Raw genomic sequence first — 18371 nt, forward strand, 5'->3', positions numbered from 1 at the left:
TGGTGTCACTGTTATTGAGTTATTGACCCAATAATAGCTGCGAACCTATAGATCCTGGCCAGGATAGTATTGCCTAAGAAAGAGAAAAAGGTAACCTTCTCTCTCTTCACTTGTTGATGGCAGAACTTGAAATTCTGTATTTGCTTTACTACAAACTGGAGCATACGAAACGGTGAACACAGCGGCATTTCATTTTTCAGTTCATTTGGTGTGCTTCTTCCCTCTGAAGCAGCACAGATTTATTTTTCAGGCCCGCTCCCCTCCGATGACTGGTTACAGCGTACTGCACTTACTTCTTCCCGCCGGGAAGTTCTCCAGCGGCATTAACGGAGCTTCGGCTCCAGCGACCCTCCCAAGGCCACCGCGGGCGAGCGGCCTCGTGCTCCACCTTCTCTTGCTGTTGGTTTTCCGCTTCCTTACGCACGACTGCCGGAAAGCGCAGGGAATCAGAGAAACGATGGCCACTTGGAAAGCACTGTGTCCCGGGAAGTGGAAGGAAGACGCCTCGAGGACGGAGCAGAGCTTCGCGTGGTGGGCTGCTCGGCCGCGGGCTGGCGGACGAGAGAGGGGCAGCTGCGAGCAAGGCGGCGTTCCCGGTTTTGGGCTCACATGCTCCGTTTTCTTTCCATTAGCCGGCCAAATTTTTGTAAACTGTGCTCAGCACAGTTATTTTCTTGATTCAGGTGTGGTGGAAGAGAGCATCTTATAGCCCTACTAGGAGATTTCAGAGAGGCTTTTTTAGCCACTATACACTCGTTCTGGAAATGTTGTCACCTGCAGAGGGCACGATCTGGGCAAGCAGGCACTGAAAAATACATGAATATAAAAATTGTAGCATTAACTCAACCACTAGGTGAATGAAGGAGGCATCCTATGAGCCTGCATATTTCAAAGAGCCAGTAATAACAGAAAACAACCAGAAAAAGAAAGAGAGCCAAAAGAAACGGCACAGGAAACCAGAATTAAGGGATGCCTTAGAAGAATTTTTCTGTTAGTCCTGAATTAAGATAAGAACTCTAAAGTCACATTCACTGACCAGAAAATACCTCCTAAAGTTTTACTGCATAATAGTATAGCTACACTGTATAGCTATTTGCAAAAGTAATGCTATATAAATACATATATTTACATAGTTTATGCATATATGTGTGCTATATAAACATATATATTATATGCATGTGTGTGTGTGTGTGTGTGTGTGTGTGTGTATACACACATATAGATGCATATAGCAGTAGTACTGCAAGTACTGCTAAACAGCTAAAGGGTGGTGTTACAAAGGGAGATGGATCACCAGTGTCACGTACATAATTTCCCATATCTGACGCACAAGTTTTATTTGGAGTATTGCACTGTACACTCTTAACGTGAACACCCTTCTTCTGAGACATCTGAGCATCCATTTAATGTCCCTGTCGCTCCAAAAAGATGTGACTCTCTGTAAGTGTTATATACCCAAGCGTACGTCATTTGTGACTGATATCTATACCATCTGTGACACAAATAACTAAAAGTCCTCAGCAAAGATCTCCGGACCTCAGACAGCTCTAGCTCAGCTGTCCAAGTGTTTAGGATTCAGGGCTTAATTCTGTTCCATCTCGTCTATAAACCAAATATAATCAAGTGTCTTACTAAGAGAAAAGAAAAATAATCTAGAGTAATCCAAGCTGACTTTAGTGCTGGAAGAAATGATAATTAGTGAAATCAAGTTTACAGCTCTGCGCACATACTCTTGGTGGAGATTTCCTGAAGGGGGTGAAGCTAAGTAACTGAAGGTAGACAGAAAACTAATGAACAATGAAAAATTAATCTGACTGAAACAAGTGATTTTACAGAATCACTGTAGATCATCTTGTGATCATCTTTTCTTCTGCTTTCATGCATATCTCAAACATCAAGTGGAAAAAGACTGTTTGACTTCTGTGGCTGTTATTCCCAGGGAGATACAAAACACTGATTTACATCCTGGGAATACTTTCAAGAAAGAAGGCAACTCAGTGAAAAAAAAAAAAGAGTTAAAGCCAGGATAATATATATGAAAATAATGTTTGAAAAAGTTAATATTTTATCACTGTTACTGGTAGGCTATCATGTCTGAAATTCAGATTGCATGCATTTTTTTCCAAGCCACAGAAAGACACCCTGCTAACAAAAATAATACTGGCTTTTTTCTGGTCTTTTCTGTATTTTTTTCCGTTTGCTAGAGTTTGCAAGAAATTATTCGTTACTTCCCTCTATGCTCATCCTCATCGTTCCCATCAGGTTCACCCGCTCCTCTGCTTCCGAGAGGCGCTCTGCCCAGATTTCGGGTCAGTCCAGTTCATCGCTATAAAGAGGAGGAAGCTCACTCTGCACGGCAAGTCGGGGACTGTTTTGCAGAGGTAGTAACAGGAAAATAAATGGGTCTGGTTGTAAGAATATGCAAAGCAGAGAGTCAGCACTCCTGGGTTTTACTGAAACCAGAGCCTCTCTGTGCAACGCTGAGCTTCTCATCTTTCTTATTTAGTTTCCCCGCCTGTGAAATGGGAATAGTAGCCTCACAGGATTGTCCCGAATCTTCATTAATTAATATCTGTGAGAGTTAAGATTCCTTTAATCTTAGAGCACATTTAATAACTAAACACATGACTAATACAAGGAGAAATAAATATTAGGAGGGCAAGGGACTGAAAGGGTCTCTGAACCCTGTAAATCACCCCAATTCCTCAGCGGGATCGTGCAGAGCTGAACCATTCCTGACGGATGTTTTCCGGCCTGCTCTTTGAGCGAAGGCACAGCCTCCAGGGGCAGCCTCTTCCCCTGCTCACGGGTTCCCTCCGACGACAGGAAACATCTATGAATAACTAAATAATTCTCCTTTGCTGCGACTGAAGACTCAGTTGTTGCTCTTTCCTGGGTGGACACGGATAACAGGTTAATGCTTTGTTCTTTGCCATAGTCTTTTACATAATTAAAGACGTCCCATGTCCCTCCTTGGAGTTCATGCCTCTAGACTGAACATCGCCACTTCTTGCTTTTTTTCCCTCATTAGCACGTTCAAGCATTTTCTTGGGAACTGACTGGAATAACCCTACTCTTCTGCACCACTGCCTGTGTTATTACGGGAAGTGTGAAAAGGAGAATTGTTCTCACAGTATTCCACAAATCCTTGCAGGGCGAAGCCTTCCCCAGGGAAAACAGTCCTATGAGGTGTAGCGTAAATACCGTGAGGATTAGTCTCAAAACGTTTCTCAGCTTCGAAAACTAACATCAGCCCAAGTCAGTCATAACCATGCTTGCCTTGCCTAAATCTTTGGGTTTAAACAAATATTTTCACATAGCAAATGTTTTCTAGGAATGAGGTTTTGCCCATTTCTTCATCACTTAAGAGAGAAATTAGTTTAAAATTCTAATAAACAGACTTGGTCCCTCTTAAGTATAAGATTACATTACTATACTTTATTACTATATTTCTATATATTTCTATTTACTATTATATTTCTGAGAGACTGGATCTTAAGAAACAGGGATTTGGAGAATTGTGGATAAATTATTTAATTAAAGGGGTAAGAGAAAGGGGGAGTTTTCTTCCTGTACAGTGATTAAGTTATTACTTGCTTTTCTTCATTAGATAGAAACTGTATATGAGTATACACAACTTGCAAAACTGTGGAGCTTCCAAAAGAGAACCAATATAAGTTTTACATTGTTTTGTTCAAAACACAGGTTTTCTTCTGTGCTTATGAAGTGCCCTGGAGACGACAGTCCCAAAATCTGAACAAGCACTGCTGAGGTATAAATTAATATTAGTAATGGTTGGTTTCTGTACATGGATTATCCACAAAGATTTCCGAAGACTCTTGACTTTTTTCTCTGTTGTAGGTTAGTTGGGTCTTTTCTTATAGTAGCATCCTTATTCTGAAAAACGTCCATGCGCTGATCAGGGCGTTCCAAGGACAGGAATAATTGGACGTACCTGTGTTTCATGACCTTAAATTCCCGATGTTCACAAACGTACTTGGTTTCTCTTCACTTTTTCACACTCGTGACTGAGGACGTGCGATACTGAACAACAAACAAGCAGCAGCAAGCGTCCTTGACTTTTAGAGCCGAGATTAATATCACTTTGCTCTCCTCAGCTGGAAATTGCCCTCATGACAAATTTTCTATGGCTATTTTTTTCCCTGCTTTATTCTCTTTCTGAGGATCTGTCTTTCCTCATTAGTCTAAAAATTCTTATAATATATTGATCTGGAGAGACTAGCAGAAAGAATTTACTCAAATGAACACCTGTTCTCCTGGGACAACAGCAAGGGAAGGCTCTGCCATGTAATAAACCGGAGAATAAAGACAAAACTCTCTATTCAGATTTGATACCCCTGGCTAGAAGAGTACACAGTTACCCTCTTTCAGTAGAGTCTTAGTTTTCTTTCAAAATATTTAAGAGAAAGAGATGAGAATCTGAACATACTCAAAAGAAAATAACATTAGGTTAAGCAGGTATATGATGCATTTATTTGCATAATTATTATATTATGTAGTACAATGTCTAATAAACTGAACTTCTCTAAACACAAGGACAAAAACCACTTCTAAAAATGTCAGAAAACTGAGAAAATTAACACAAGCCTGTAAATTTCTTTTCTTTCTTCTCTTGCAGTGTTTCAAGGCAAGCTTCCAAATTCTTTTTCTTTTCATTTTGAGGAACTCGAGGCATTGCGTCAGGGGACCTGGTACCTGCAAATAGCAGCTGCAAGTGAGGAAGTGAATATCTAAGAGAAAAGACAAAATGCAATAGAGTAGTTTATAGACTGCACCTCTGAAAGAGCTGAGTAGTCCACTCAACTCAAGTCCACTTGCTAAACTCGATAAAAATAGACAGCCCAAGGTCACAGGTTCAAGGCTTGGCAATGCTGATGGCAATTGTAATTTTTCACGTAGGTGAACTCAGTTCAGTGTAGTTTCTCAGAATTTTTTTTCAGCAAAGACCTGAAAAAAAAAAATCTTTCTGTGAAAATGTATTTCTAAGTGTGAGAGAGCCCCAGTGTCAATATAGAAAATGATTCTTCTGGCTATTTCCAATAAAAAATAAATAGGATATTTACTAGCAGACCACAGCTAATTTCCATCTCTTGGGTGTTTTGGCTTTTCTGCTGTAATCATCCACCTAGGACCCTTCTTTTTATCATCTCAGCAAGTGTGCAGGCATAGAGGACATGTTAGACTCCAGAAACCTCTTCCCTTCAAATCTTTCTCAAGACTGAAATTTCTTACTCTTTTCCAAAAGGTTTACTTGAACTATAAAAGCATACAGAAAATAACATCAAAAGTAAAGAGATTTTTTAAATAGTCGCCTCATGAACACTGAGCAGGATTGCTCCAGCAGGTCCTCTAGGTTATATCCACTTGACCCCAATTTAAGAATTCTGCTGAGCGCCCACTGGATTGAGAGAAAATCCTCTGGAGTTCATACTATTGTGCTGTAATGGAATTTCTTCCAGACTTCACATGTGGCAGCCAGCTGAAACCTGCGTATGTCAACATCTAAACCTGTGTATGTGTATGCTATTCCACTTGAACACAAGGAAACCCTTCCTTCCTCTGAGGGTGGTCGAGCACTGGAGCAGGTGCCCAGAGAGGTTGTGGAGTCTCCATCCTTGGAGATGTTCATACACGACTGGAGATGGTCCCGGGAGCACAACCTGCTCCAGCTGCCCCTGCTTGAGCAGGGCTTGGACCAGACCATCTCCAGAGGTCCCTGCCGGCCTCGGCCCTTCTGTAGGTCTGTACCAGGAAAGCCCACGATACAAAAAAATCCATTTACGCTCTGAGATGTAAATGATAGATGAAGCTTTTCCATTTTGATAAAACTACACAATTTCTTCAGGCCTGTTCATAATGTACAGCTTCCAGAGCTTCCGTTCAGCTATTTAATTATTTTTGCTAGTCCCTAGGTTGAAATTCGCAATTTTTCTCAAAATGAGCCGACTAAGGGGCCTGATTATATCATTTAGCAGTGATATAATCATTGCACCAGCTTGAATTGACACTGTCGTTAAAGCTGAGTGTAGAAGCCTGCACTGTAATATTGCCATAACACCAGTGCCTTGCAGTACTATTATACTCGATCTCATCAGATGCTTCCTCATGTCGTCCCATAAGTGAAAATAAGATTCATTTTCTCCCTCCCTCAGAACTGTGAAGACCAATGATTCCTGTTATACTTTATAAAATCTTACTGTGTTGTTAATAACATTGCAATTTGTCATAAGAAAATGACTCATCTGACTAAAAATGCACGGAAGACAAAAGTCTCATAAACACCTAAGCAAAAAGGCTTCATTCCCCGTTTTCCCTGCACCTCCCCGCTCTCCCCCGCGCGCCTCCCGAGCCCCCGCTCCCCGCATCCCCCATATCTGCTGCTCACGCATTTACTGCTCTGCACAAGTTCAGTAGCCCAGGACCGGCCAAGCAGAAACGACACCCATCCAACCCTTCGCCTTTGCTTCACTGTGGACAATAAATCAGATGTCTCTCCTCCACCGAACCACCGACCGTTTGAAAATTACACTATCGTGATTGTCTTCAAGCCCTGCCTCCTTCTGCTAAATTTGGGGGAAACTGGCCACATTCACACGTCACCGAGGTGGGAACGAGCAAAGCAGGGGGACAGGCAGCTCGGTCGCCTAAGCCTTCTTGCCCAAGCAGACCAAGCTCAAGGTGGTGCTTTTGTCCAAATGGCTTGTAAAACACTTGTGCCTCTGCACATCTAAGACTACAGATGCCTTGAAATTGCATTTCTGATGAGACTAGGAGCCCTGTCTAAGCTAACGTGCCTCCAACAAGACTAAAACTAGATGTTCTGGAGGAATGTGCAAATACAGCTAGAGAATAATTTAAGAAAAAAAACTCAGAAATGTTCTTTACAATCTTGTTATCCAGAAATGGGTTTGTCATCTGAAGCACAAAGTTTTCAATTCCTATTGAGAGTCTCAGACTTTATTCTTTTCTATTACTCTATTACTACTTTCTCTGTGGCTGAACACTTTTGTTTTTCACATAAACACCCATTACCTTACTGAAACGTACTCAAGTCTGACCTGTGATATGCTGTGACTCTGGATTGAATGGACAAGTTTATTCAGCTTCACATCAGCGTGTCTGATTTCCCACTATTACTCTCTAATATTCAGTTTTCATTTTACAAAAAGGACAATTGCTTATTAAGCAACACCTTTGTTCTTTTTTTGTTTACGTTCAGGAAAAAAGATGAAAACTTTATTAAAAACTGCCCAAATAACCATAGTGCATGTGTGTTTATCCATCTCAAATCCATAACCAGCTGATGTCATCCCAGGGTAACCCAATGCACTTGAACACGTGCCAGGCATGTCGGAAAGTTCAAAGCCTGCCTGTGAACTTAGCTGATTGCTGGCCACCTGGATCCCCATTTAGATGCTACCACAGATGAAAGACCATCTGTGTAGCAAGATGTTGGAAACGAAAACTAGAATTAACTAATATGACAGCAAATACATAATAGTTTCTACAATGGACCATCAAGTGCTGGATTGTCTTAGGATCATTTTAACTGAAGCTCCTCAGCCCCTGTGCTGACCAGGGAGGTCTGCTGAATTAGGATCACAACCCAGCTTTTCATTTTTAATGTCAGTACTATTACTGAGGAACAGCTTTGGCCGGCAGTACTAGCCCGGAGAAATATCCTATTCCCCATTAAATAAAAGGGTTACATGGTTAGAAAGGTGCTACTCTGCACAGCATGGGTAAGAGCAGTGAAGCTTGGTCTTAGGTGGACAGAGATCCCCACTTTAAGACAAACACACGTAAAAGTGAAAATTCAGTATTTTAGAAAAAAAGGAAACAAAATCATGAAGGCATTAAAATAGAGGAAATATTCACATTCAAGTTTATCAAAAAATAGGAGAGTCACACTCCTACTGACACTCTATTTCAGCTGTTTTATCAAGAGTTTCTCACCTATTTTTATCATGAGGATGTACAAGCAGCCCTGGAAGTGCAAAGTGGATGGGTAAGTACGTGGGATTTATGCACAGAACAAGGAAGAAAAAAGACAGTGCTCAAACCTAGGAGAAAAATATGCCATGTTCCTCTCACAGTCACCTCTTTCACTCCCCACCCGCAATGTGATAGAAGTCTGTGCGTGCTCTGTAATAAAGAAGATGGGGAAAGAGAAATACGGAGCTGTCACTTCAGTTCCACTGCTTAACTGGGGATTGCAGGAGGAAGCAGAAGGTTTCACGCAGGGAAAGATAAAGTCAAAGTGAAGTAGAGCATGGCATCCAGATGAAGCATTTTCTTGATTTAGGTTGGAAAACAGATCAGCCAGGAAAAGATAAACCAGAAGTTCTGTTTTGGGTTTGTGGGTTTTTTTTAAGTTGGTTATGTAAGTAGAGGTATAGGAATAAACAGGAATGGCTTAGCAGCAATGATACCGTGTGCATATACATGTTCTGCAGAAGAACTTTGGCCCCGGTGCCCCCATGGAGCCCAAACCCCTATGGACGTAGTCAGAGTTTCGTGTCGACCGTCAGTAGGAGATCAGTGAATTTTCCCCTGCACAACGCAAGCCACAACAGTGTCTCACAGGAGACGGTTGTGAACAGTATTAATGATCACGATCCTGATTCTGATAACACCTGCACCGCTTTTACAGCAGTGTAATTCCACACGTTTCAGCCAAGAAATACATCAGTTTCTGATCTGCTGTGCTGGAACCGGGAGGTGACGCGTTCCCAGCGTGTCGCTGTCCCTTACGTGTGTCCGACAAAGACCCTGGTCACCCAGACGAGAAGTTGCGATGAACTTCCATGGGGCTGGGGTGTCGCCTAGCGTGCGCCACGTAGGATCACTTTGAGCTGTTGCATATTTGGTTATGATTAAGATTCTTTCAAAGCTTTTTATTTGCTTATCTCTTTTCTCTAAGTTTAAACTGTACCACAATTAAAGTCAATAATTGGGAATAGAATCTCAAAGATATTTTCTGCAAACATATTACTGTCATCACTGTTTATTTCCTAGGAGACAGATTGCACCTCGTGTCAGGTGCAGTTTGCAAAGCTATTCCTCTGCAACTTTGCTGAAGTAACAACAAAAAGCTTGCCCTGTAACTCAAAAAATTCCACAATCGCTCAGAAACTACAGTTGCCTCTTTTTATGGGTTACGTATGGCTTACTTTCAAAGTCTCATGCCTAATATTAAAATACTAAATATGAAAGACATAGCTGAAGTTGATTTTTTTAATTTATAAATTACAGAAAAAATGTTTTTTATTGGATGTGCAAAATAACATTTGTAATAACAACAGAGCAATCCCTTGGAAACAAATAATCTGAATGTAATAACATAAACTTTGCATTTACATATTTATTTCTTTATTTGTATCACTTTCTAAAGGGGGAAAAGGTATATTTATTTTGGATCTCAGAAAATAAAGGCAGAGAGCCCAATATCATGCAAAGTTAATATCGCGTTAGAGTTGAACAGAAGTGAATTTTCCCACCTACAAGGCTTGTGCTTTCTCCTATTAGGCCTCATACTATTAGGCCTCCGTGTCTCTTTGGCTGTTGAAATCGCAGCCCGACCTTAGTCAATAGAAAGCTGTTACCAAATTAATGAAGTCTGCCTCTTATTCCCGATGAGAACACAGGTTCCAAATTTCTGATATCACTTTGCAGAAGGTCACAGCAAAGGCTAAAAATAATAGTTTGGAAAGTGAAAAAGCAGAAGACATTGAGCGAAGGTGAAAAGAAAGCGTGTCTAACATTAATGAGATAGGAAAGAAGCTGAATAGCGGATACAGATATATCCTAGAGAAGCAGGAATTCCTGCTACTCACTATGAAAACAGCTCTCCAGGCACGACTTCTCTGCTTTTCCCAGGTTAAAACTGCCAGCCCGTTTCTTGCTGATGGGAAACCCTGATTAAACCCTGTGCATAAACAGGCTAGCTTTGGCCGTGTTTGGCTCTGTGCACGCTCCTGGGTGGACCAGCAGCAGCTGCCAAACTTGGAGCATCCTGAAGCTACAGCCCTGAGCCAGCCTGAAACAGGTCTAAGCGCCAAAGGTCCAACGAGGAAGACCAAGAGCAAAGCATGCCATCTGCCCACGGCTTGCACGAACCGTGATGGTGGGTCAATGCCCCGTCACGGGCACGCACAGCAGGGAAGTCACGGGCTTTGGCATAGTATCTCTGAAAGACTAAAAGTACAAAGAACAATTAAATTTCTGTCAATCTTGAAGACCTATGAAGCTAAGAGCAGTCAATACATATTTGATTACACTGAGTAGCCTTCATATCTGCAGGAATCTCAGGGCACCGGCTTATTTGAGGAAGTGTCTTGGAAAGAAAAAAGTATAAATACTACTGACTTTGAAATTACATTCTAAAATGATGATGGGAAAGAGCACTTCAAAGGCATCAGAAAGACAGGTAAAATGATAACTACAACCAAAGGTGCCTTTGGAAAGAAATAGAGGAAGAAGAGAGAAAAAGAGAAAAAGGAGGGAGAGAGGGAGAGAGAGAGAGAGAAAGAGACGGAGGGAGGAAGAAATGGAGGAAGGGAGCCTGTCAGCCTCGTTTTACCAATATGTAATCTTTTTTCTCAACTTTTTTTTTTTACTAGTTCCTTGAATTTTGATCAATTCCTTGCCACCTTATGGGCTACTTTTTCCTTCAGAAACAAGCTGACAAATACCCTTCCTTCTTTCATCGGGAGCTTTTGCCATTATTGTTGCCTTATGCTGCACCCTGTTGCACGTTGCTTGTACTGCACACTGCATTTCTGGCGCTATCGGACTGTTTTGCTAAAGATTCAGTTAGACTGGCCAACACATCTTTCTTTCTTTGTAACTTTAATCTCTCAGCTGCGGTCTCCACTGACTTGTTCCCATAGGTTGCTGTTAATGTGCACAGAATTATAATGGATGTAAATCAATGGATAACGTGCGCCTCTTTGATCTAATACTTGCATGATGGACATCTAAGTAAAGATGTGACCTACTGTCAGGTCTTTCTACTACAGTATAAAACAAAGGTATTTCACAGCATTCGTAAGAAATATATAACAAATAGCCCGACTCAACAGCAGTTTCATCCCTTTATTTTATATTCCCCTCTCTGGGGATACAAATGCATTTAGAGCAGCTTCTCTCTGAGGCCTCCACGGCAACGTGCAGAGCGCCAGGACAGCTGCTGTTGGATGTCCACCCGAGTTAGCCTCCATCTAGGCTTTCCTCTCGTCGTGCCACAGGCAATGCCGTCCCGCGGGCTCCGCGTCCCCCGGGGAGCTGGGGTCCCCACGCCGCACGGCTTCGCCCCAGCCACCGCATGCCTCCGGTGGCAGCTCCAACTCCAGCTCCAGCTCCAGCTCCAGCTCCAGCTCCAGCTCCAGCTCAGCGCCTGTCAACCCAGGGAGCAGAAGCACCGCCGCTGGGCAGCCTTTGCTCAAAAATGTAGATGTTTTGCCACCTGCATACAGATCGCTAACGGCTGCATTTCACCATCTGGAAATTCAGACACTAGCAGAAATCAGATGTTTACAAAGCTGAAATCGTCAAGAAAAACTGACTTATGTACTTTAACCCATGACTACTATTCCATTTTTGAGGCTGATGGTCTAAAACCCCTCAGATCATGAAAATTCACACTTATTTATAAACCAGAACCTCTTTACACAGTGCCATCAAAAAAAAAAATTAAACTACTTGCATGCTTTCAGCCCAGTTGTACAAAGCAGTGGAGGTGAAAACTCTGGTCTCCACTCGGCTTGCATGTGGGACATCTGTTCACGTTTCAGCTGGAGGCTGGAGACCCACCAGGCTCCCCACAGTAATTCAGAGACACCGGCCCCGTAGCATGTTTTTACCGAACGGACGCTGAACCAGATCTCGCGACCAAAGTGGCTCCTCCTGCTCGCTGGGACACCGGAAGCTCGGATGCAGCTCTGGGCACGATGCTCCACGGCGCGGTAACCTTAGGTCCGTGTCTGAGGATTGCTCGACGAGCAAAGGCAGACAAACGTAGCCTTGTCTGCACCTCTGACACCTGGAGAACGCAAATGCTTAAGACTTTTCTCCTGCTTTTTGAATCATTGGTGCACAATTGCCAGTTTCAGAACTTGGGTGGAACCGATGCATATTTTGAAGTCATCCAGAGCCCTCGGAGGGGGGGATTCCCAAATCTCTGCACAAAGCTGCCGAGGGAGACAGACCGGGAAAGCGATCCGGCTGGAAACAAGCTCAGGAGGTCCCACGATGCCGCAGCGTGTGCTTGGACACCCCGACGTGGAGGGAAGAGGAGCCAAAACAGCAATGCCCACAGCTTTATTTCTGATCCTTGGTTTCACTGTCCACTTCACTGTCCACAGATCAGCATCAACGATGGTGCCACAACAGATAAAAGAGCAGACTGGTCAATCCTCTCAACGCTTAGTCTGCTAATTTGGCCCATTTCCAAAATACACAGGTTTGGGTCACTTTCCTGCCCAACAGGCTTCTTTGCTTGGCAGTATGTTAGCAGGACTCTCTAATTGTAATAGATTACACAGTGAGTATTTTTATCCAGAAATATTGCATTTGCACTTTCCTTAATTTTTCATGACACTGTATCTCAATTTTATGTTACAGGATGAGTTTCCCTTTGTCGCACTGTCACGCTATGAAGGTTCAATACCAACGACTGAGACAGTAATATAATAATAATAAAAAAGATGTTTATTTCTTCACACAAGTTCTTGGATTAGTAACATCCATTAAAATAATGTGATTACTAATTTAGAAAGAATAACACAAAACCATCAGTTACTAATTTAGAAAGGATAACCTGAAACCGTCAATTACTGCACTATTAATTGGAAGGACTGCTTATCCCTACTTGAAAGCTTTCTTGTTCACTCTCTTAGTGAGAGGGCTCTCAACCTCGAGGAGTTACCTTAACCCAGCGTCCCAGGAAAAGGGGAGGGGGGGGATACTCACGGTCCAGCCGGAGAGGATGATCAGGTCACGTTCCCGTCCCTGCTCAAACTCTCCTAGCTCCCAAGTCTCTTTTTATACGGCTGGGGCTCTGGGCAAACAACGCTTTTGCTGACTTTTTGCAAGTTTAACAATCACAGGACTGTTTGTTTGTCTGCTTGGGAGGACCCTGCTAGCGAGGCAAGACCACAACACCTCTGTATTGCTTCTTCCCTCCCCGGGGGTCCGTGCAGATTCCAGGTGGCAAACTTCTTCAGTCTTGTTAATGCTTCCATTCCGCAGCCTTGCACATATCAATCCTTGCGCATATCGGTTGGTAGATTTCTTTAGTCCTGTTGACTCCTCTGTTCAGCAGCTTTGCACACAAGATGTGCGTATCAGTTCTTTTGCATATCAATTGACAAACTTCCGTCCTGTTAACTCTTCACTCGCCCATCACCCTTTTTTCTCCTTTTTGGACAGTTTAGAATGGAGACGTCTGCACAACACTGCGCAGCTCTGAAATGAAGGTTGCCTCAGAGTCCAAAGGCATTTTAAGTCCTTAAATTATGATTGTTGCTTTTTTTTAAATATAAAAAGGCATGTAATACAATAAAAAAATCTACCTGGATATAGTTTAAGTATCATATATGGAGATACTTGTGAATGCTCAGTATCTCTGAGAATAATACAGACAGCGGTCAACAGAGGTTCTATTTTCTTCTAAATCAAAACAAACAAAAAACCCTTCAGAGGACCAGATCCACCACCCTCTGAAGTCAAAAGAAAACTCACTGACTTCAGTGAAGCTGGAGCAAGCTCAAAGCGTGCATATTTCTGTTTTGAAGGAACCATGTAAACTCCATCTGTTTTCAGTCCCCACGGGGAAATGCCATCTCTCTGTTTTCATTATTCAGTTTGCTCTCTGTTGTGGTTTGTACTCAACTCTTCCAGTTTTACAAAACACAATATTTCACAGTGCAGTGCTCAGCTGTCTCGCAGAGGCCTCGGTTCCTGCAGCATGACTGACATTAAGCACTTCTTTAATTAAAAAGAAAACTTTATTACATCATAACAACATCTTCTCTCTTATCCTCCGAAAAACAGGATTCTAGTCATGCAGTATAACAGATTTTAAGATATCACCACAGCTCTCTACATTTTTATTTCCCTCGCCCGCCATCTCCCTGATTTATGCACGACATGACCTGGCCTGAGCGCTAGCATCACCCGTGCTGCCAGCCGGGGCGCACACGAGCAGAGGGTCGCATTAATGACGATATTGTCCTATATATAATCGACGTCCTCCGCACGGCAAGCTGCCTTCTGCACCCAACAGCTCTTCCCCACCTGCCGCAAAGGCTACACGCAGTCGGCAAACCCCGATCCTCCGGGCGTTGGGGACTAACAGCAGGATCCTACCCTGAGGCTAACACCTTAGCTTCAGGGAGCCAAGCAGCCCTTGAGCAAGACCTACGCCTTTTTGGAGGGCAAAACCAGCCCCAGGGGCTGTGGTTAAACAAAGCACCTCAGACCTCAGAAACTAACTGGGTTCTTCACCACTGATGGAACAGAATAAAAAGAAAAACCTTCACAGCAACCGAATCAGTAGATAAGGCCCTAATTCATTAATTCCGTTCAGCACTGACAAGTGAAATTTTGCTTAGATTGTGATTTGAGGAGGATTGTTTTCATAATTCTGAAATAATTTTTGAAATAAAAATTAAAATAGAGATCTAAGAGGGAATTTATATACCATTCTAATTTTCAATAGCATTACGTATAAATCATTTTGTTATCCAGCTAGACAACTTTGAACATTTAAAGATTTTGCATTCTTTGGAAGGTCAAGAAAGGATATAATAATCATAATAATATGGCGTTGTGGTTAAAGCGAATGACTGCCCCCATAGGCACCCTCGGTTCTCTAGTAAAGTCTTGTTTCTTCACTGTTGATAAAAGGAGCAGCTATGGCATATGCAGCTGTCCAAGCAGTCTTGACACGCAGAAAAACTAGATATTTGCTGTCCACAGTTTGAAGATATTCAAACTGAGATACAGAGAGAAGGAAGGAAGTTATCTAGATGTGAGTTAGTCCATCAGAAGCAGATTCCTTTGCATCCACATCTACATCGTGTTTGCATCATCCTGTCTAACCATATTTCTGTGCACAATATTTTTTTTGTACTGCCATGCAAGAGGAGATAGCAGTAAGGTCAGTCACTGGTAAGAATAGCGATAGTACTCAGGGATTCATTAAGCAAACCTACTGAATCATGTGGGAATTTTTGAAAATTGCTCAAACAGCACATTTTAGCTCTTTAATCCTTTTAAACTACTAAAGTATGCTGAACTTGTTTTTTATAGTATTATATTTGTCAGAAAGACACATCACTATACTTTGGCTCTAACTGAAGATGTTTCTTCTCAAAATACTGAATGTTTTATCATGAAATGAAAGCATGAATTTTAAAGTGAATGAAATAAGGCATATTAGTTCAAAACCATACAGTAACTAGTAAGTCCATAGGTCTCCTTTTAGTAGACTTTTTGAGGCACGCTGTCAACTGATGATCAAACTTAAGTGCCTCCTCTCTAATGCTCATTCGAATTACCGAACTGAGTTAGTGTGCAGCATTTCGTCCATCAGTTGGACCTGCTCCTCAGCCGTTCCCAGAGAAAACAAGGTTAGGTTTCTTCTGATAGATTTTTTAAATTCAGCGACCTGACATGACAAAGGCCACGATTTAGCCCAGAGCAGACAAGCATGGAAAGTCTACAAAGCTTAAAGAACAGGGAAAAAATCATAATATTTGTAGAACTGTACTATGTGTGTAAAAGCTCTAGACTAAAAATCCAAAAAAAGCCTTGCAAGCAACTGTCTGCATCACTTGGTGCAGGCAAAGATTGATGACAATGATAAGTATGATGAATTGATGTTGTAATTATGAATATATGAAGTTTTATGAGAAGACAACAAATGTGTCGCTATTTACACACAGCTGAAAAAGCACCACCATATTCCTTCAAACTGTTTGCAGCCTCACAAATGACTCATTAATGTAGCTCTGCCTTCAGATAATGTTTTATCCAATGCAAATGCTCTTGCACCTGAAGACTATTTAGAATTCCATACTGAAATCGGGTTTAAAGAGCCAAACATTACTGAAAAGCATTTAAATTCCTTCCTAAAACATTTTTATTTTGCAAAACTTTTAAACAGCATTCTGCAAGACCTGCATATGCTGAGGCTGTGAAGCTGAACAAAAATACAAATGTGAAGAGATTTTTGACTTACTAAACATGTACACAATAGAGTAAGAAATTGCAATGCTTGCTGATATGGAGCTGGAAACACACTTTACATACAAATAAATTCTGGGTACCATCATATAATACTGATGCAGGTGTTTAATCAGCGCTAGACTTAGTTACTACTACAGTAGTAGTAACTGAATGGGAAGACGATAATAAGCAATCAAAGTAATTTAGTAGGAAGTTTCTATGGATGCTGCCTCAAAATTTCCATTGACAGTGGGCCCTAAAAAGAGTGAGTAAACAAAAAGGACCTGTCATTTTGTGCAAAATAAAGTGCTGTTTGCTCAAGTAGTTTCACCAAAGTTTAACTTAGATGATCAGTTTGTGTTAATTTGTCGTTCCGGTTCCCTCACTGCCACGTAATGTTGGTCCAAGGCGTTAAACAGCTGCCGTGACCAGCTAGGAGGTGGCTCTGTCCCCCCGGCCGGCGGCAGTGTTTCCACGTGTTCCTTATGGTTATCGTAAATAATAACAATTATAGTTATCGTAAATAAATAACATTTACAATAAATAATATCGTAAATAATAATAATAAACACCAGTGCCTGCACATGCTCCCAAACACACAGGAATGTGCCAAATCCCGCTCCGTCATGGAGGCAGCACGGGATCTGGCTTTAAGGGACTCCACAGTGTTGTGAAAACACACAGTGCGTCAAACACCGTATCATCATGAAACAGTCTGATTTTAAAACACCATTATAGTGATTTCTAAGAATACAGACACCACTGGTCCAAACGTCTACAGGAATAGATAGATGATCCTCGTTCCCCCAAAATGTCACATGACACAAATATGTGGGGGAATTTTGCATTCATATAATTACTGGGTAAATGCGGAAATTAAATTCACTGACACTTAATGTATGTTGACACGCAGGAGATTTTTCAGGTTTACATTTATGGTTAGTCTACTATATGAACGCAAGGCTACCTTGCTCTTATGTAGAAATACTTGTATTATCCAAAGCTCTTGTTGCCCAGCAATGTCACCGAACCAGGGCTGCAGCGTGCGCTGAACGCTGCCGAGCTGCCGAGGCGCTCGGAAAGCCCCGCAGTGCACACAGACATCTTAGCCCTCATTGAAGATCAGGAGCTTTTGAATTACCAATTCACTAGATAATAGGCTGAAACAAAAGCAGCGTGGCTGCGTAGCTGGGGATCTGGAACGAAACCTCTGCAGACACGCTTGTGCAAAATGCACATTACAAGACTAATGACGTACTGCGATGCTTCAGGTACCTAGACTTTTAAGTGAAGCAGATACAAAGTAAGCAACTTTGGGAAAAAATTGCATTTTTCTAGAGGTCTACGCTAATTTTGTATCAGATCATGAACCATTTATACCTATAACTTGTACAAAACTGCAGCTTTCTGCATTTTAATATCCTATGAATTTTTAAAGTAAATAATGGATATTAGTGTTCACATAGCTACGATCTTTCTTTTATTTCCTATCTTATTCCTGAAAGAGAATTTAATGTACCATTTACTTGATGCATAGTTTTTTTATGGAAAGAAAGCATAAATATCTCATTTTTCTTCTTAAAAGTAATAAAAAATATATATGTATAGTGCTCCAAACTATGACGACATATTAATGTGGACTACTCAAAATACTTATGTGTATTTATTTAGTGAAATCTGCTAAAGCCAGAATATATGTATCCTTCGCTACTGTTACTGTAAAATCTTCACTACCTTATCATTGTTGTTATCACTTAAACTCTGACTGTTTTACAGGGAGCAACCTAGGAACCAAGGTTTTATGGTGTTTTAGTTTCATGTTACTCGATACTCCCACGTTTCAAGTAAGACCCACCCTCTTCTCTCCAGTTAGAGTAACGAACAACAGTTTAAAAGCACTAGAAATTTTCCCCTGCTTTCTTGCTAAACTTCAGCCCAGCTGTCGAAAACTGGTACAAGGACAGTACAGCCCAACACAACTATTTACTTATAGTGATTAACAAATAAGAAATTAATTATACTCTATCCCTAACCAGAAGAAAGGATGAAAGATAAACATTCCAGACATTAACACCTGCACACCACAGCACCAAAGCAAAGACCTGAGTACTTTTTAA

General features: G+C 41.6%; 1 long non-coding RNA gene across 2 annotated transcripts in view; it reads right to left on the bottom strand.

The window, feature by feature from the left end:
• Positions 1–4487: 4487 nt before the first annotated feature.
• The window catches only part of LOC106489281 (uncharacterized), a 57769-nt gene continuing 43885 nt past the window's right edge, over positions 4488–18371 (bottom strand). Inside the window, exons 3-4 of one of the 2 annotated variants that reach the window (XR_010884673.1) lie at positions 4797–4968; positions 4488–4716 (exon numbers count right to left, since the gene is read on the bottom strand). This is a non-coding gene — a long non-coding RNA (uncharacterized lncRNA). Of the gene's footprint in view, positions 4752–4796; positions 4969–18371 lie in introns of both variants that reach the window. The other variant, XR_010884674.1, reaches the window with a different exon arrangement.

This window comes from Apteryx mantelli, chromosome 7 (assembly GCF_036417845.1).
Source record: "Apteryx mantelli isolate bAptMan1 chromosome 7, bAptMan1.hap1, whole genome shotgun sequence".
NCBI classification, from domain to species: Eukaryota; Metazoa; Chordata; class Aves; order Apterygiformes; family Apterygidae; genus Apteryx; species Apteryx mantelli.